Source organism: Cricetulus griseus, chromosome 3 (genome assembly GCF_003668045.3).
Source record: "Cricetulus griseus strain 17A/GY chromosome 3, alternate assembly CriGri-PICRH-1.0, whole genome shotgun sequence".
Lineage (NCBI taxonomy): Eukaryota > Metazoa > Chordata > Mammalia > Rodentia > Cricetidae > Cricetulus > Cricetulus griseus.
The window spans coordinates 37512014-37532406 of record NC_048596.1 but is presented as its reverse complement, the minus strand read 5'-3'; the positions used below and the strand labels follow the sequence as shown (position 1 = coordinate 37532406).

The 20393-nt window shown below is 43.7% G+C and overlaps 1 protein-coding gene and 1 pseudogene across 3 annotated transcripts in view; both read left to right on the top strand.

The window, feature by feature from the left end:
- Positions 1-6209: 6209 nt before the first annotated feature.
- Positions 6210-20393, top strand: part of Apba1 (amyloid beta precursor protein binding family A member 1) — a 205784-nt gene continuing 191600 nt past the window's right edge. For 2 of the 3 annotated variants that reach the window (XM_027406510.1, XM_027406508.1), the window contains exon 1: positions 6704-6895. The gene's annotated coding sequence lies outside the window, so the exon portion shown is untranslated. Of the gene's footprint in view, positions 6342-6703; positions 6896-20393 lie in introns of those variants that run through there. The other variant, XM_027406509.2, reaches the window with a different exon arrangement.
- On the top strand, positions 19378-19878 carry LOC100773284 (annotated as a pseudogene).

Here is a 20393-nt window from a genome sequence, read left to right as displayed (position 1 = left end):
CTGAAATAAATTTGGAAACAACCAAGAGTTTAAGCAAGTGTGAAGCAGAATGAGCAACCAATCTGTTAACTTTTTGTTGACTTACATCCCAGGGCCCTGTGAGGTGACTAGGGTTGAAAACAAATATTCAGATAATATAGTGCACTGGCGAGGATAACATGATTCTGATTGGTTTTCTATATTCGAAAATCTGTGGCAGCTGGGATGAGGGTGCGGGCAGGGATTTATTCCATGTCATCACATTGGGAAGACTGACAAAGGGGCATGTTGGCATACACTCCCACTCCAAATCCTGACCTGAGTTTTGGGTTTAAATAGAGTACCTGCCCAGTCCAGGTCACGTCATGGCTCCGGTCTCCCCTGCATGCTGCTCTGAGGAGTTGTTAGCACTGTGTGAAATCTCTTTACTGGAGACAAGTCTCCCCTGTTGGCTGGCACCAGGCCTCAGCCTTTGCCTTCTGCCAGCACATGCTGGGAGGAGGAGATCCTAATTTTTTGAGGGCTACTTCACCAGTCTAAGAGCCAAAGGGAAGGATACAAGTGTCTCTGTAGACTATTCTCATTGCTGTCAGACTGGCTACATGAAAATGATTTCTTGAAGTATGTGGCATTTAAAATAAATCTTAGAGGCTTATTAAATTGGGAAAATGCTTTAGAATATGAGATGTCCCAGCAGTAATTTTATGACATTAATTTTACATCAGAATTTTCAAATAATCTGCTCTTTTTTCCGAGTTAAGGTTGTATACATAGTGTCTTAAAATATTTTACATACTGCACTGCAGACAGGGAAGCAGGTAGGCTAACTGAAGATGTTCACCTCTGCTTCCAGTCCTCCAAATTCAATCCCCAAGTCTCACTCCCAGCTCTGTAGCATCCCACGTGCTGCACCCTCTCTTATCTCCTTGTCTCCAGCTCCAGTGGATCCTATAGATCTTCCTCTTTACCCCATACCCCCACTCACTGCTTTATCCCAGCCCCCAACTCCAGGGGGCATTCCCTTCAAACATACAGGCCACTCCAGCCAGGAAAGCAGAGAGATCTTTCCATTTTCTGATGTCTTCTTCAATTTCTTTCTTTAGGGACTTAAAGTTCTTTCCACACAGGTCATTCACTTGTTTGATTAGGGTTACCCCAAGATATTTTATATATTATGGCTATTGTAAGGGGTGATGTTTATCTGATTTCTTTCTCGGTCTGTTTATCATTTGTATATAGGCGGGCTACTGATTTTTTAAATTTATTTATTTTTAGTTAATCTTGTATCCAACCACATTGCTGAAGGTGTTTATCAGTTGTAGGAGTTCCCGGGTAGAGTTTTTGGGGTCATTTATGTATAACTATGACTGAGGGCTGATCTCCAAAATATATGAAGGACTCAAGAAACTAGACATAAAAATGCAAAGTAATCCAGTTGAAAAATGGAGTACAGAGATAACCAGAGAATTCTTACCAGAAGAATCTCAAATGGCCAAAAGACATTTAAGGAATTGTTAAACATTCTTAATCATCAGAGAAATGCAAATCAAAAGACTCTGAGATACCATCTTACACCTGTCAGAATGGCTAAGATCAGAAATACTGAGGACAGCTTATGTTGGAGAGGATGTGGAGTAAGGGGAACACTCCTCCATCGCTATCGGGAATTACCATTTTGGAAATCAGTATGGCAGTTTCTTAGAAAATTAGAAATCCATCTACCTCAAGACCCATTGAGTGATTCCACTCTTGGGTATATACCCAAAGAATGCTCAATCATACCCCAAGGACACTTGCTCAACAATGTTCATAACGGCTATATTCATAATAGCCAGAACCTGGAAACAATCTACAACTGAAAAAAATGGATAAAGAAAATGTGGTACATTTACATAATGGAGTATTACTCAGCTGTAAGAAACAATGACATCCTGAAATTTAAAGGCAAATGGATAGAACTAGAAAAAACATCTTGAGTGAGGTAACCCAGACTCAAAAAGACAAACACTACCAGTATGTATTCTCTCATAAGTAGATATTAGATGTAAATCCAAGGATAACCAGACTACAAGCCACAGTTCCAGAGAAGCTAGGTAACAAGGAGGACCCTAAGAGGGACACATAGATCACCCTAGGAAGGGAAATCAGATGAGATCTCCTGGGTAAACTGGGAGGGGGTGGAAAAGGGGAAGGGGGATGAGAACATGAGGGAACAGGATGGTCAAGGGGGATACAGTAGAACAATGAAAGAGACACCTTAACAGAGAGAGCCACTTGGGGTTAGGGAGAAACCTGGTACTAGGGTAATTGCCAAGAATCCACAAGGATGACCCCACTTAAGACTCCTATCAATAGAGAAGAGGATGCCCAAACTGGCCTTCCCCTATAATCAGATTGGTGAATACCCTATCATCATAGAGCCTTCGTCCAGTAATTGATGGAACCAGATGCAGAGAATCACAACCAAGCTGAGCTCCGGGAATCCAGTCAAAGAAAGGGAAGAAGGAATACATGAGCAAGGGAGGTCAATCATGATGGAGAAATCTACAGATACAGCTGAACCAAGTTTGTGGAAACTCATACACTCTATACCGACAGCTGCAGAGATTCCATGAAACCAAACTAGGCCCTCTGTGTGTGAGAGACTGTAGTTATGCTTGGACAATTTGAGAGGCCCCTCACAGTAAGACCAGTATTTAACCCAGGTGCATGAGCTAGCTTGTTGGAGCCCATTCCCTATGATGGGATGCCATGCTCAGCCTTAATGCAGCACAGAGTGGCTTAGATCTGCTTCAACTTAATGTGCCAGACTTTGATGACTCCTCATGAGAGCCTTTACCCATGAGGAGGAGTGGACAGGGGGTGAACTTGGGAGGGGGGGAAACAAGAGTGGGTGGAAGGAGAGGTAGGAGGAAGTACTGAGGTTGGAATGTAAAATGAAACTTAAAAAAATAAATTATAAAAATAAAATAAAACTCGACATCTTCTAGTAACTTTCTTCCCTCAGAAACATCACTTTGGAGGTGGGTTTACTCCACATAGCATCTCCCAGTATGTCAGCCAAACACGGTTACAGTACAAAATTATGACTGGAATCATAGGGAGCACGTGAGTGGGATTGACTGAGTCTGAGCTGTTTGGGAATTAGAGAAGAAGTGATGTTGTGTAGCCAGGGCAGGACTTCCACCCAGAGGAAAGGCTGATAAAAGAAGAAATGACATACAAGGACAAGCCTGTAGATGTTTAGGATACATATAGTCCATCATTTTATTTTACTTGTGCATTTTAGATGCTTTAACAAAAATAGCTATATTGTACAGCAATTAGATAGTTTTCTGGACTATCAAACACTAGCAGAACTAAAATCAGGGAAAAGTGCATTAGCAGAGGTTATTTGTGATTGTCCTATATGCTGTTTCAGCTTTTAAGATCCAAACTCAAAGACTACGACAGGAAGACACTAGTCACCTGAAAACATCAAAATCAAGTGGCAATAGCCCCTGCTGTCAGAAGAGGTGTGCAGCTTGGTCTGTGTAGAGCCACATTAAACCCCAAGAAGATCTGCTCACATGCCTGTGGGGTTCCAATGAAGTTATTGGATCTCATAACCTCAAGGTGTCTACTGTCAACAAACATAAATGAAATGTTCATGAACCCCTACCTTCCCTCTTGAGTTGTAAACAATACTCAGAGGGTAAGAAGAGTGGGCTTGGGGCTGGGGGAGAAGGGGACCTCAGGAATGGTCCTAGAGAGACTCATTATCTAGGAGTCACAGATAATATGAGGCTTCTTAATATGAGGCTTTAAACTGGTATGCACAGACTTGTGACCCACAAGCCGCAGCAGGTAAGGCTTTAACTTAGACTCTAGTCACTTGGCAGCCTGTCTACAGACTGTTACCTGCTACAATGGCTGGCCGTTTGCCAGCATTTTATATACTGCCCTTTGAAGCAGGGAATAGCAGTTTTGGCTTTTGTTAACAGAAGGTGGACATAAATATTTGAAGTCCTTAGAAGAGTATCAATAATAAGGTAGAAACATACCAGTAATGCAGATACAGAGAATCTACAGGTAGACTAACACCGAAGGAAGGGTGAATATAAATGCCATATGGGCCCCTCCATTTCCTACACTGAACTACAAATGTGGTTTGGAGCTTCCTGCTAGATGAGGCACAAATACACCATCCAGAAGGACCAAGGACATCTATGTTCCTGTGAAAGGAAGATTTCCATATATAAACATTGACAAATAGCTGCCATTATAGTGATGCTAGCAAAGCGCCTTTACACATTTGCTTTAACCAAACCCCTGTGATCTAAGAATGATTGGAAAGAATCAGGAAAGCAACAAATGTTTCTGCTACTCAGAGTTTGGTGGGAATATCACACAACACACGGGGGAAATGAGCTGGCAAACCAAATGGTAGCAAGTTGATACAGCTGTATTAGTTGCTTTTCTTGAAACGGCTGTGACAAAATGCCAGACAACAGCAACTAAAGGAAGGAAGCCTCCATCGGGGTGGAGCAGGCTTGGGGGCCTGCATACTGTGGTGTCTGGCCACACTGAGTCCATTGTAAGTGGCAGAGTGAGGAGCACAGTGCTAGGCTCTACTCAGTTTCTCCTTTATAGCCACCCAGTCTAGAGTCAGTCTGTGTAAAGGTGCTGCCCACATTTAGGGTGGGTTTTCCCTCTTTTCAGTCAAATCAACCTAGAAATTTCGTCAGAGGGGATATCTAAAGCGATTCTCGAGCTGTCAGGATAACGAAGATTTAACTACCACAGCATCAAAATATGCTTCTCACCAAGGATCTGTACTCTCTCCTATTTAACCAAAACTTAACCAGTAAGTTAAGCTTGCATGGTAAACCTACAATAAGGGAACAGAAGCAATGACAGAAATGTACTCTGAAATTGCCCCCCTCCCCAAGGGGTGCAAATGAAAGCAAAGGCAAAAACTTAACAGAGCTGCCAGCTAGAAGACACACCTAACCCAGAAAGCGTTCACCAAACAGGCATAGCAAGAGATTCGGGATTCGTCCTGACTCGGTTTTCCTGCCCTAGACTCTGCGCCTCTGAGCCGCGCTCTCTCTCCACCGAGCTGCCTCACATACCTTTCAAGAACAGAAACAAACGTGATGCTGCTTGTTCTTGTTGGATCAATCCAACTCTCAACAACCCCTAGTGCCCCTTTTTGCCTCAAAAAGTAAAAGCTGTGACTACTGCCTGCTTGAGGCGTGCTGTGCCTCAGACCCACGAGAGGGGTCCTCACACCTTTACTTCCTTCTAAGTGGTCTCCTGGAATAGCCCTTTCCTCAGGCAGCCCAGTCAACATCAGACCCCACCCCCATCCCCAGCACCTTCGCAGTTGGAAAGCTCACAGTTGCTCTGGATTGTGTAACATTTTCCCCAGGATGCTATGAGTTCTGGAGGACACCATCTGTCTCTCACCCGTGAGAGTATCTATACTGACAAAATGAATAGGTAATGAATGTTACAGGACAAGCAACAATGGTACATATTTCTTGTATGTTTTATTATATTTAGGGGACAGGAGAAGCTATAGTCATCTCTGTCAAAGCAAAGAAATTCATTATGAAATAGAGTGCAAAATTCATACGAATTTTAAAGCTAAACAGAAATTCTACAATGCTTCAGGCTACACCCGCAGATATTTCTGGAGGTACTGTGCTCAATATGGAAACACCATGCAACGAATAGGCTCATCTCTCCTGAGGTCGGATAAGCAAGGCTTTTTGTTTTCATTTCGCTAGACGAGAATAAGTGTACGAAGAGAGACTGGAAAACTAAAAGGTTTCGGGGAAATATGATTTAATTTTTAAATTGAGAACTCTGTCTGGAAGAAGGGGAACACGTGGGGCTAGCGCCAGAACCCACCCCCACCCCACCCCACCCCCCGGGGGGGGCAGTCCAACTTTTCATTAAGACACAGCACCTGCCACCTGGTCCCTAATGGAAAGGGTCCCCACCCTCCAGAGATCCCAGTCCTATTTCGAGCAGATCACCCGTGCCGGGCTGGAAGACTCTTTGAAGCTCCTAGCAACCGATACGGAGAAGCCAAGTGGACCCTTCCCTGGCCCCGCCTTCCAGACGTTTCCAGGGTGGAGTGGGACTGAGCAGCGCCCCCGGTGGGCAACCAGGCGGACAGCTTGCTCCGCTCGAGCCCACGCGGGCGCCCCCTGGCGGCCACATGCGGAGAGCGGAGGCGCGTTGCCAGCCTTTTCCGACTTTCAGACCCTGGAAGCGGGAAAGCCCGGTGTCACTAACAAGAGGACACGCGCAGCCGTCCACGCGGCTGCTCCGCTCCGTGTCCTAAGCGTGGCCAGATCCCATATGCAAAGGTCGGGCCCGGGATGAGCGTTAGGGACCTGGGGTTGGGGACGATGGAAGTCCCCGTGGGTCCCCGCGGGAGGCAGCCACGTAGTCCACCCCAGGATCCCGGGCACGAAAGGGAGGGACTCGCGCTCTGATTGCAGGCGCGGCCACGGCGAGGGGCGCGGACACTTGGCACGCTCACGCGCGCCGGAGCGGGACTCCTGCGCCGCCGCGTCGGGCCCGCGCCGCGCGAGCACGCGGGTGGGCGTGGGAGGCAGGGGCGCCGCTTGCACGCGGCGTGCGCGCGCTCCCCCCGCCGTCAGTCGCAGCCGGCCGGCCCCGGCGCGCGTCACGAGGCGAGCGGGCGGCGAGCAGGGGGTGGGGCCGCGGGGGGCCCGAGCCGCTGCCGAGCTAGAGCCGGAGCCGGGCGCGGGCGGCTGCGGTCCCGGTGGCGGCGGGGGAAGATGGTGGCGCTGGAGGCGGGAGCGGCTAGAGAGCAGCTTTATTCCCAGGCTTGGCACGGTCGCTGTCACTAGCGCCGCCTGCTCCCGCGGGCCCGCGGACCCAGCTGTCAGGCAAGGTACCATGGCCAGGGAGGGCTGGGTGAGTGCGGGGCGCCCGACGCCCCGGACGGAGCCTGGTTGCTCTCGGAAGGGCGATCCTGGGAGCGAGGAGTGCTGCGTGGAACAATAGTGAGGATGAACAGGGACTGCGGGCAACATCCAGGGGGCAAAGCCTGGAGCCAGCGAGGCGGGGGAAGGGTGTGTACCAGAGAGATGCCAGGCGTCCGGTGCGCGCTGAGATACCAGGCTTTGAGAAGAGCGGGCCTGATGACAGTCATGGCAGTGCGTGCGTGTGTGTGTGTGTGTGTGTGTGTGTGTGTGTGTGTGTGTGTGTGTCTGCGTCTGTGTGATGGCAGTGGGGATGGAGGTGGCGGATCCGAGGTGTAGGGGGGATGACATTTCCAGGAATCCCCGCTAGGATCCCTCCTCTCTGGCTGACTGACGATGGAAACCGTGAGGTGGGCAGGATGCACTTGGTGTGTGAAGTGTGGAGGGAAGCAGTAGGGTAAGGCCGGGTTTGTAAAAATCCTGTGTAAGAGTGAGTAGCGTGCAATTGGATCCACGCTCCCCAAACTGCGCCCCACATCCAGCGATCTGCTTTTCCTTACTTGATGCCACCAGCTAACACTGTGGGACAGTGTTGGTTATTTCGACCATGCAAGTCAAGTACATACAGTTTCTGTTCTGTTTCTGGTCTTGGGTGGCTGGGTGTAGGGATTCTCGCTTCCCTTTTCCCTGACCTCATAATACGGGCATGTGGAAGTGAGCGTTTTGCTTTGAGGCACATGGCAGGAAAACAGGATAATGGTTATACCTTTTGAGACTGCCGGTGTCCCTGGTTCTGAAGGGAGCTTTCCTGATACTTTCCAGCCCCTCCTCCGTCGGATCCCTGACTGCCTGACTCTGCAATTTCTATTGTTTATCTCTTGTCTAACCCAAAGAGAAGGGTGTTTAATGGACCCCTTCCTACAACTTTTATCGCCAAGTCTTCCACATTTGCATACTGAAACCCTTTTGGCTGAAGGATGGTAGTCTTTGTGTTGCTTCTTTTAGAATAAACTCTGGAGGTGTTTAAGGGGGTGGGGCTTTAAAAATAAAAGAAAGAGATTGAGAGGGAGATAAAAACGAGGAAAAAGCCCATACTGAGAAATGTTTTACGTTCTCTTGGGTGTTTTTCCTTGGGAAACGGTTTTTTCCTTGGGATACTTAATTTCTGCTATCCACTCGCCCAGCTTTCACAATGGTTAGAAGGTCCATTTAGGAACTGAAATCTCTTGCGACCCATGGTGATAAGATCTCGGGTCAGTGCAGCACTCGGAGGAAATTTGGCAAATGTCCGGCTCTCCGGTAATGTCTAGGAACCAGGACACCAAAAAGCACCCAGAGTCTATAGATGCTTAAATTCCTCTGCGTAATAAAGATAGGGTTGGGGAGAGAGAGGAATCATGATGGCATATTCATGTGTGTCCACTGCAGCCTGGTTCCCTGGAGTCTGTATTTCTCCTGCAGTATCCATAGGAGCAAATGCACCTTTATGCTAATAGCTCAGTACTTTATTGAAATCGTATGAGTGGATTAACCTGCTTGGGACACATTTTAGTCATAATACCTCAAATTCTATTGAATTTCTGTCAGAACCCAAATGGGCTGCCCTGAGCCTCTTTGAAAAGCCTGTAATAATCAAGTCTGTACAAATAAATGTACAACACATTGAGACCAAAGATTTACTTCTTTTTCTTAAATTTTTAAAAATTTTGTTCTTTGGGCAAAGATTGCATTATTTTATTGATCCATTGAAAATAATAAAACTAAGGCCATCCACATATGATTTTTTCTTCTCATTTGTCGTTTTTAAAAAATTGATGATGATATATGGGCCAGGTGCCCTGGAAGCTGTCAATATAAAATAAATTGCCCCATGTCCTTTAAGTCAAGACTTCTAAAATTTTAATGTGAGGTTGTTGGATCTCACCCAAGATTTAAAAGAGTATTTATAAAAATGAATTTTGAATCTTAGTTCTTTATTCTCTTATTGCTTCAGTCATATATCTCTTTCTGATGGATGTAAAAGTCAGTTAAGAGGTTTTGGTTTCTTTATAGTAAAAAAAAAGTTACCATCTCTGTATTTGCAAGTAAAACCATATATGTAAATTTCTTATAGTATTTATTGTTTCATTGTTTTAAAGTTGAAAACAGGAATCATTTCTAACTGAGTTTAAAGTTCACTTTGAACATCATTCTTACTAATCAGTATGTATTTGAAGAGTTCTAGTAAATAGAACTCAAAATATTAGAGCTCAAAAATATTAGAACTTACCAAAGTAAATACTAACCTGGTTAGAGAAAGAATTGCAGGGCAGCACAAAGGATGGCTTGAGAATTTCTGATTTCCTTTCTCATGTAAATGAGATGATTTTTCAAATGCCATGCCCTGCTTTTCTAACGTTTGGCCTGGCGAGGTTAAAGGTTCAACTTGAATCTGTAATTCAGGTTGGTAAATGGCTGCACCTTTCCCTGCAGGCTGCAGCCAGCCAGCCATTTGTTTTGCGTGGATGCCCTTTCTTACCTTAAAGTAGCTTTAATGCTTTTCTCTTCTATTATGAGCTTCTTTTTAAAAGTTTGGCTTTTATTTTTCAGAAGACTTGGAAGTAAAAGACATTTGAAAATTGATCTGTGGGGTCAAAAGGAATAAACCATGATACCACGGGGAAATTGGGCGTTTATGCTACATGGAAGAAGAAATCAAGAGAGTGGCAAGTGGTGCAAACAGACTTGTCCTTTAATAAGTTGGGTAGTGAAGGAGAGGGTGATACATCACAGGAATGGCACAGCAGAGGGAAGGAAACCTACTTCATAAGCCTGGGCTATAAATCAATTCAGAGATTTGATCTGCGGTGTTAGCAGGAGGTTACATTGATAAAGACTTCAAAATGGTGACCCACGCCAGGTGGAAGAACAGCTCCTGAGATGGAAACAGGGGACTAAGATGAAAGAAAAGGGAGGGCAGGTTGGGACCAGGAGTAGAATGGCAACAGCTCGTGGGTTGTGGAAAATTGGCATGAGTGAATGACCATGGCTTCCCGAGAGGAAGGTGTCTCTCTGTGTTTGGGTTTGTAGAGGAAGCCACGAGCCGCACACAATTAGACTTTAGCAACTACTTAATTTTTGTAATAGTGAACATTCAGTATTGCTAAATTCAGTGGGGTTTCTGTCCCTTATTCTCCATGGAAAAATATGTTTACTTTTAACATTGCCTGAATTTATCTGAAACTCTGTTAGAAAGCTTTGCCATGAGAACTTCCTCTTGAGGATCTTTGAGTTAAATAAATAAAGCTTATAATGAGATAATGGAGAAAAATAAGGCTTTCTTTTTAAAGATAAATTGTTCTTATCTATTACAGCAAGATATGGCTTTTACAGTGAAGTGTAAAGTTGATTTTTCAAAACTCAAGTATAGCACCTTAGCTAACACCACACCCGTCATAAGTATTCGATAGATTTTTGTCACATGAATTCATGAATAAATTAATTTGTTTTAGTGAGTTAAATATAGTCTCTGAGATCTGAAATTTCAGAATTTATTTAGACAGTGGATATCTAATGATTTGAATTCTGTGACCCGTATAAGGTTATGGTAATATAAACCTGTTTATGTATTCATAGCTGCTACGTACACCTATCTGGAAAAGCAAGGACACCGTTTCTCACCAAATACGGATGCTTGCTTTCTCAAATGAGCGAGACGATTCCAGATGAGATTGTATAACTTTATCTGTAGCTAATAGAATTTGCTTGTACTTTTAACAACTATTAATCAAACGCCCTCTCAGGCTAGCTGAAAGGATAGAGGTTGAGTATGGGAGTTGGAAGAGTCCCTTTCACTACAGAGCTTTTAGTGGGAGGAGACCACGTGAAATAAATAGGTGACACTATATGTTATTTATGAATAAGAACAAAATGGTAGGGGAGGGACCAGGGAGGCAGCTCAGTGGTTAAGGTGCTTACTGTGCAAGCATGAGGACCAAGGCTTGGATTCCCAGAACCCACATGAGTGTCAGGTGGGTGTGGTGGCCTAACTGTAATTCCAGCTTCAGAAGACAGACAGGATTCCCCAGATCATGCAGAGAGAGGAGCCATATCAGCAACCTCTGGGTTTGGTTAAGAGACCTTGCCTTAAAATAACAAGGTAGAAAAGCAGTTGAGGACATTTCCAGCACCAATCTAAGGCCTCCTGCGTGCACATCCAAGCTTGCATACATATCAAATACACAGACACATGAAAAGAAGGAGAAAGGGGAAAAGAGAGTAACACAGGGAAGGCAATACAGCGGGCCAGTGTAGGAGGTGATATTATACAGGATAGCAGGAAAAGATTATAAACAGACAAAGCTTAAAACGGAGAGGGAGTGAACTATATAATGTTTGAGAGAAGGGATGAAGGTGGGAACATGCTTTGCAAGATCAAGGGTCAGCAGAGATGCATATTTGGGTTCTGTGTTTACCTGGGACATATGGTGTCCCACGTGATTGAAGGAGCAGCCACTTAGAGAAGCATATCCTTTGCCTTTCAGTATTCAATCTGTCACTCACAAGGCTCACTCACCATGTCCCAAACTGTACTGACCTGAGAGTTAATACTGGGTTTCTGAAACTGTAAGTGTTCTCAGACAGGCATGTTAAAACTAGAAAACATGAAGAGGGATTATGGGTATCGATGAGCTGCTAGTCTGCCAGAAGCAGGCCCTCTGCTTGGAACATTCTGGGGTCTGAATTCTCTTTAAATGTGGTATTCTCATTGTTTCTCCCACATTTCAAGTCCCATTTGCAAGTGTGAGGTCCTCTAGGCTAGACCCCACAACACACAGGACAGCCCTTACATCAATAGGAGATCATTAAGAAACTTACTGTCCTTGATTAATAATGATTCCAATGGTTTTCACAGCCCAGGTAGAAGGAATGAGGGCATGACCCTTTAGTTTGCTTTCTGCCAACAACTAGCTGCTTTCCAAAGCAGGACAGCAAATCACCATATGACACTGAGGTCATTTATGTATTTAGACCCTGGAACAAGGACTTGAGTCCAGATAGTTTCACATTGGAAGACAAGCCCCAGAAGTACAAATTGAGAGTAAAGAACATGAGAGAGAGAGAGAGAGAGAGAGAGAGAGAGAGAGAGAGAGAGAGAGAGAGAGAGAGAGAGAGGAAGAAGAAAAAGAAGAAGAAGAAGAAGAAGAAGAAGAAGAAGAAGAAGAAGAAGAAGAAGAAGAAGAAGAAGAAAGCCAGTAAGAGGTGAATTAATGATGAACAGGTCGCTGCTTTGAGCACAACATAGAATTGCACAGCAGAGGATGGAGGACCAGCGAAATGCCCTCACCATTTGCCCTGCAGAGGGACAGTAAGCAGCCAGCACTTTCAAGCTTCTGGTGTAAGCCTGAGCACTGTTGAGAAGCACTGAGGAAAGCCTCAAGGCAGAGAAACAGATAGAATGAACTGGCTGGAATGCAAAGCAGTGGATGGGGCACAGTCAGTCAAAGTATAGACAAACTCAGAAGTGGCCCGAGAAGGCCCCAAGCCTCTGCTCCATATGGCACAGAGACACCAGAAGTAATTTTGTTTGACAGATTAAGAATTAGTTTGGCAGCAATTATTGGTATTTTAATATAGAGATTTTGAATTACTGTAACAGCTGCCCATATTCCATTCACTCATAAGCCAGTCATTGACAAGTCTCAGTTCCAGAGATGCACAATATTCTCGATTCTCACGAGTAAAATACTCTTGATTTTTATGTGGCCCCAAGTTTTCCAAAATAGGAGGCTTTCACAAAGGTTTTTTGGCCATTTGAATATGTACATTCTAGTAATAGATACAAATGTCTGCTTGTGCCTAAAGTGTTAATTTACATATATATATATATATATATATATATATATATGTATATATATATCTGTATATGTAAAACTAAAACTTGGAAATGGAATATCTACTCTCAAACAATATGAAGTCATTTATTATCATAAACCTTTAACTTCTGTACTCGTTAGTTTTGTCAACTTGACACAAACTAGTGTCATCTGGGAAGAAGGAACCATCTGATTGGCCTGTGGGCATATCTATGTGGCATTTTGTCCATTAGTGACTGATTAGGGAGGGTCCAGCCTATTGTGGGAAGTTTCTTTCTTGGGTAGGTGCCTGGCTTGTATAAGAAATCAGGTTGAGCAAGTCATGGAGAGCAAGCCAGTTCTCTGCCTCAGTTCCTGTCTCCAGGGTCCTGCACTGACTTCCTTTGATAACAGACTGTAGCATGGATGTGTAAGCTACATAAAGCCTTTCCTTCCACAAGTAGGTTTGGTCACTGTTTTATCCACAGCAGCAGAAAACAAACTAGGGCAAAGTCTGAGCTTGTCATCAGGAGACCACTTTGTGTCTATCCATTTCCTTCCTTCTTGGGATATAATGGCACTGCTTGAGTTTCTGTAAGATCAGCCGCTGTGAACTCGGTGCTCAGCTCCAGAACACAAGAGCATCTCTTTTCTTCTTCCTCCAGGAGTATCGTGATGTCCCAACCCATGTTTCCCCATGGCTGGATACAGATATCCAACCGAGGGAATTATACAGCCCCTCCCAGGAATATCTACTTAAATCCCCATTAAATCTTGTTGTCCTTTCCTCTTGGATACAGTGGTTTATGGTATTTCAATTGCATGGCCTCCAGTAAGCAGCCCTGTTTTGTACTGACTGGGGTTGTTTCAGGCTGTCTTCTCCCATTAGCTGTCAGCCAGCCCCTGGAACACTGTTGCTTTTCATGCAGCCTGCAGTCTTACAGCTTATCTGTTGTTGACACGGTCTCTCCCTTTATATTCAGCTGCCATCACCTCTGTGTTAATGACTTGCTTGCTTTTCAATGCCAGTTGTCTCCCAGGTAATAGGCTTTTGGGTTTCTGACAATAAGTAGAAAGTAATTAAGAGAATGTACTACAAAAGGGGGAATATGGTAGGCACTCAAACAGAGTGGATTTTTTTTCTTTCCTTAAATGTATTTCTCTTTTAATGGCAGTTTCATTTTATTTTGGTGTCTGTGAAGTGACCATGAGAAGTTGTCAAGGTAGGATTGTGGCAAAGCTAACTTTGCCTGCCAGGTTTCTCCAGAAGTTTCCTCTTCTATTCCATGGTGCACTCATTAGTGTAGAATCAGTGTGACAAATAGTACTGCTTTGCTTCATAAAGGAGCCAGTTATTCATCCTTCTAAATAACATCGTGATCTATGAGCCTGACTTTTGATGAGTCTTTATCTCATGAGCAAGTGTGTATATATTAATAGTTACATGTTATTTAAAGAAGGATATTTGACAAGAGATACACCTAAGTATCCCTCTTTCCCCACAAAGACTAGCACTATTTTGGAGACAGAATGTTGCCCAGCTGCCTTTGAACTAGCCATCCTCCTGCCTCATTTAGTAGTTAGGATTGCAGGCACACCGGGCCAATCAAAGTTTTAGCATATTTTAATGCAGTGGGAAAGTGTGTCACTTAAAGACATTCCATTTAACAAGAATAATTACCTTCCAACTTTTCTATTTGATGGGTTAGGAATATTACACTAGACTTGACTGCAGTGGCTCCCATTTGGTTGTAATGGATTCTTACAAATGATTGTGTGTGAACACACACATATACACCACTAAAACACACTTATGCAACAATGTCTGTCTTCTGTTATGTGTGATGCACATTGTTTTGTGCCCTGTTCTGCTCTTGTTTGCCAACACACTAAACTGATTTCAGCACTGATGAGTCCTGACACACAGTGCAAAACACACTGCCCATTATATGAAACCAGCCAGAAGAGTACTTATTTTCCTATAACATGAAATAATCCCATGTTTGAAGGGTTTTTTTCATTTATGTCAAATCATCAACATATTTGGGTATTTGGTAGTGTGGATATAGATGTCACAACACTCAGAAAGGTAAACTTTGAGTATAACCTTTATTTCCCAAAGAAGAAATCGTGCAAAGTATTTAAAAATATACAAAATAGAATGAGGAGATTGGCTGGTTCCTAGCTAAATCTGGTGGCTTCCTGAGAGTGTGACCCCGAGAGTGTGGGCTCTCCTCATGGCTCTTTCCTGACCCTTTCCTTGTGAGCCCCTCCCGAGGCTTGCTTCTCTGCAGTGCCCGTTGTTCAGTCCAGATACTTGATTCTAATTTTAGTTTGCTGTATTTTTTCTAGTTGTGGAAATAGTTTTTATATCCACTTTTCTTCCAAATGACCTGCAAATACAAGAACCTTTTTTGCCGAAGCTGACACCTGGGGATGTTTTGTACTGCAGGAGCTAGAAGTCAGTCCATAGATGGTTTCCATAGCGACAGGCTGAACAAAGGCCTAACTTAATCTCTGTGTGTTGCTGAGGATTGAACCCGGAGCTTCATGTGAGCGAAGCAAGCATCCCGCCAGTGAGCTGCATTCCCTGCTCAAGGCTGCACTTAAGTATGATTGCATAATTTATGGCTGTCTAGTTGTGTAATAGACATACACATCAAAACCTTCTCTACAATCTCAGTGTGTTCTCAATGCCATGACCACAAATTAACACGAAGGAATGCCAGGTATTATGGTATTACACACCATCCACATACCTAACTCTTGTTTGTCTCCTAATGATTTAACAACTTCAAAACTGCATCAACAGAAAAATTATAGCTGAGATGAAATTTTGAGGCCCACAGTGGTTTCCTCAGAAACCAAAGGACAAGGCAAAAGGAACTTTCCTGAGGTCCATGCGTAGGAATGAGGCTACATTGCTCCTGGTCTCCAAGTCTCTTCTGCCTTTCTGTGCTCACATCAGCTTCTCACCTTTTCTGCTCAAGCTGACTCTCAGTTATGATCCCTCATCTGTGTGTGTGCATGTTTGTGTGTGTGTGTGTGTGTGTGTGTGTGTGTGTGTGAGAGAGAGAGAGAGAGAGAGAGAGAGAGAGAGAATGTGTATATGTGTATGTGAGTATATGAGTGTGATAATATGTGATTGTGTGTGAGTGTGTGTATAAGTATGTAAGTGTGTAAGAGAGTATGTTAATATGTATGAGTTGGTAAGTGTGTGAGAGTCTTGTGAGTATGTGTGAAAGAGTGTGTATGAGTGTGTAGGTGAGAAAGTGTGTGAGTATGGTAATGTGTGTGAATGTGTATAAGTGTGTGAGAGTGTGTTTGTGTGAGTGTGTATTACATGGACACCTTTCTGGTCTGGATACCATGGACTGGATAAGACTCAAGCCAGAATACAGTGCCGGCATAAATTACCAGCAATGAACAGGTCTACATCTTACCTTTCCCAGCTTCCAAAGAGCAGTAATGAAACATGGCCTTCCCACTGCTTCCTATACTGCCACTGGGAAAGCTAAGGGAGACCCAAAAGGCTAAGGTAAGGCAGACACACCTCTTCTCTCACAAAGATGCTAAGCAAAAATGACTCCTAGTCCTCAGCATGGCTACCTCCACACTTTTCTGTCAAGAACCAGGGAGTAAATAGGTTCCATGTGCCAAATAGTCTCTGTCACATTTTCTCAGCTCTGCTACTGTAGCACAGAACCAGCCCTTGACTCTGTGAAGGCCAGAGAACATAGTTGTGTTCTAATAAGTGTATTCAAGGGTGCTGGAATTTCATGGGATTTTCACGTGTCAGAAAAAATTAACTGTTCTTCATTTTTTTTTTCAGCTATCTAAAAAATAGACCTCTTTCAGTTCTTAAGCAGTACAGTGCCAGGCAATTGAGTAGGTTTGTCTCATAGACTATTTGCTGACCCACGGTCTGGGTTTTCATAGACCTTTGCTTCACTTTAGCATCCACTAGGTATGGTCCTGCCCCTCTGTACACACAGTGCACCTGCGCACACACAATTCTGGTACAGTAAGTATTCATACATAAACAGCAGGAAAAGAACCTTGTTTGTCTCTATGTCCTGTCTATCTCTCTATGAAATAAATTCTTCCTTGTTTCTAACATATCTTTGGGAATGACAGAGTTAACATTTTGTGATTAAATTTAGGGGCTCTGAGATTCCTGCCTTAAAGTTTTACCCCCTCTGAGATCTACCATAAAAGGAAAAGAATGTCAGGGAAGAAAGAAGGGAAAACAAACAGACAGAAAAAAACAAAGCCAGTATTTCAACAGGAAAGGGGCTTGCTAGAGAGTGACTGTAGTGGCTAATGCCTTGCTTTCACCCCTGGGCTTTCTGTCACTTGGGCAGCCCCTGCAGCACTTCTGGGCTTCGCTGGTTAGCTGTTCTGCTTTTGACTGTGATTTCCTCAAAATTGGACACAGGACCAGAATTCTGCACTCATACGCATCAAGAGAACCTAACAATGTAGCTATCTTTTGTGTGTATTGAGGAACCACACACATTTTCTCTCTGGAGAGAAGAGGCTTGACCATTTCTCCTGTCTCACTTAAGAATAATCTCAACTTCAAGCTTGGAAATTGGATTATTAGGAAGTATATGAATTTTAACTCATCTTCTCAAAATGGGGCGTGCAAACACTGGATGATAAAGTTGTAGTTGCATTTGTTTTCAGTATCTTGTGTTAGAAATAGATTCTCCCAACTTATGGTGAAGTTAGGTCCTGATAAACCTACCATAAATAGAAATAAGCAGAAATGTACTCAATACCCCTAACCTACTGAACACCCTGGCTTAGTAACATACCTCATTGTAGAGCATCAGCTGCTTGCCCTTGTAATCTTGTCTGATTGGGAGCTTCAGCGTCCTGAGAGTAAGTCAGCCCCAGAAAAGATCCATATTCACAATTTGAAAAATGTGATTTCTACAAAATGGATATAAATTTGTATCATCACGAAGAGAGAAATCATAAATCTAGCTATTGTAACTTAGAGAGCATCTGTATATAACTCCATAATAAGGCACTTTGTGTGTACAAGCATGTGTGTGTGTGTGTGTGTGTGTGTGTGTGTGTTACATGCATGTATTTAAGGGGTTGGAAGAAAGGACTATACTAGATGAGTTCAAAATCATTAACAGTATAAATTCCTCATTAAAATTTGTTAAGGAAAAGAACAATGAAGTCAGTTTTCAAGTAGGTACTTTATCTTAGCCTGCCAAAACACTAATTTGCTATAACTTGGAAAAATGCATGGTATGTGTAAAATAAATTGTGAAGTGTGCTTTTTCTTGGCATGCATTGTGATTGCTATGGCAGATGATGTCTCGTCTTACAGACAGAATGTTAAGCGAGTGTTAAAAATGTGTGTTCCATGTAAGTGATGTGAGATCTTGGGGAAGAGCAGAGGACGAAAGGCTCAGGATTCTGCTCCTATTATGTCTAAGCTGTTCCACGTGAGACACAACATAGTGCCTACCAGCTGTGCAGAGACTGTCTGCAAAATTACTCTTAGTGAATGAATACGGAGGGGCGGGTCCTAGGGGAGGGCAGGCTTAGAAATGACTGGGTGGTGGTGGATACCTAATTACCCATCTGTCGCCAGCATCTCATGTGGAAAGAGGCTCCCCTTGTAGAAATGGAGAATCTGCTTATGAAGAGGAGTGATTTGGGCTTCATTTACTGTGTTATTTGTGCATTGTACTCACCGAGCAAGACTTCCCTTCCTTACCCCTTCCCACTTGCAAAATGACAGTGGGCTTATTTAGATCTCATTGTTGACTTTGATGGCTCTCTTCTATGCTGAAGGCTTCTGGCTGTCACCGGTTGTCCATTCTCAGAGCTGTGACATTAAAGCTTCCCAGAAGATCTATAGTAGCTGCTGAGGATGGGGTACTGGTCAGACTGTATTCGTGTGCCTCTGGGCTACTTTGCTAAGGAGCCTGTGCAGCCAGGGAAACTGGGAAGGGAAGAGGAAGAAGGCAGGTCGGAAGGTGATCTCATAGAACGTTGTAGGTTGACCTCACATGGGACTCAGGGTGACCACTCCACTTTAACATCTAGCTGCTAAGCCAGGGAAGTTTCTGGTTCCTATCCCATGCCTGTCAGACATTAGTAAAGGGTTCCAGTCTGTCATGAGAAAAAACTCTGCACGCTGCTGCTTCAGGTGACAAGTGTGTGGCAGAACCTCCCACAGCCCCTACTGAACTTGCCCAATGGATACCATGTTTCCAGAATTTCCTTCATGTCATTCTTTGATAGGTTTGTAGCACTGGATTCTACAGTCTCTCCATTGCAAAGCAATGTGTTGAAATCCCTGGTATGTGAATTTTCTCTTGTATTCTCTTGGTAGATTTTTATCTGACCTACATCAGATACTCATTAAAGTGGGTTCTTGAGAGGAAAAAGATAAATAAATCTAGTCTATTTGCCATCTTCAACCAGCACCACCCAAAACAAAAGTGAAAGGGAGACTTTACAACTTTAGTGGAAAACTAGGTTGCTTGCAAGCTTCAAATTTTACATTCCTGGGACTAGGGAGATGGCTCCATGGGTCAAGAACTCTTCTTGGGGCAGCTTTTCCTTTCCAATCCACCATCTGTGGTGGAACCACCACCAAGATGCAGATTTTCATGAAGACCCTTATGGGGAAAACCATTACACTCGAGGATGAACCCTCGGACACCATAGAAAATGTAAAGGCCAAGATCCAGGATAAGGAAGGAATTCCTCCTGACCAACAGAGGCTGATATTTGCCGGGACGTAACTGGAAGATGACCGTACTTTGTCTGACTACAACATCCTAAAGGAGTCCACTCTTCACCTTGTGTTGCGACTTCGTGGTGGTGCTAAGAACAGGAAGAAGAAGTCTTACACCACTCCCAAAAGAATAAGCATAAGAGAAAGAAGGTTAAGTTGGCTGTGCTGAAGTGCTATAAGGAGGATGAAAATGGCAAAATTAGTTGCCTTCGTCGAGAGTGTCCATCTGATGAGTGTGGTGCTGGAGTTTTCATGGCTAGCCATTTTGACAGACATCACTGTGGCAAGTGTTGTCTGACTTACTGCGTCAACAAACCAGAAGACAAGTAATTGTGTAACAATAAATAAAAAGACAGGAACTGAAAAATAAAAAAGAACTCTTTTTGGTCTTTTAGATGACCCATGTTTGTTTACCAGCATCCGTAGGGGGAAGCTCACAACTGTCTGCAATTTCTGATGCCCTCTTCTGGCCTCCTTAGGTAGCTGTACTCATCCACTTAACCCATATACAGGCACACACCTACACTTAATTAAAAATACAATTTAAAAAAATTTGTAAAAAATATATTCCTGATATTTCATGCAAACCAGTCCAGTAATTGGTAATTAGCCAATGTAAGCATTGCATAAAAGACCTAAAGGAACTCTACCTCCCATGGTATCATACCACAGTTCATCTTTGGCATTGAATCATAATCAGGAAGCAGTCACTTTGGCAGGATCAGAAGGCTCTGTCTTGCTATTCAAGACACTGTCCTCTGTCCAGAACAGGGCAACTGGCTGATGGATTGCTGGGGTGCACAAGGCAGAGTCTCAAGCTCTTCTCAGTTCCTCTGTACCACTTCCTACTATTGGCTTCTC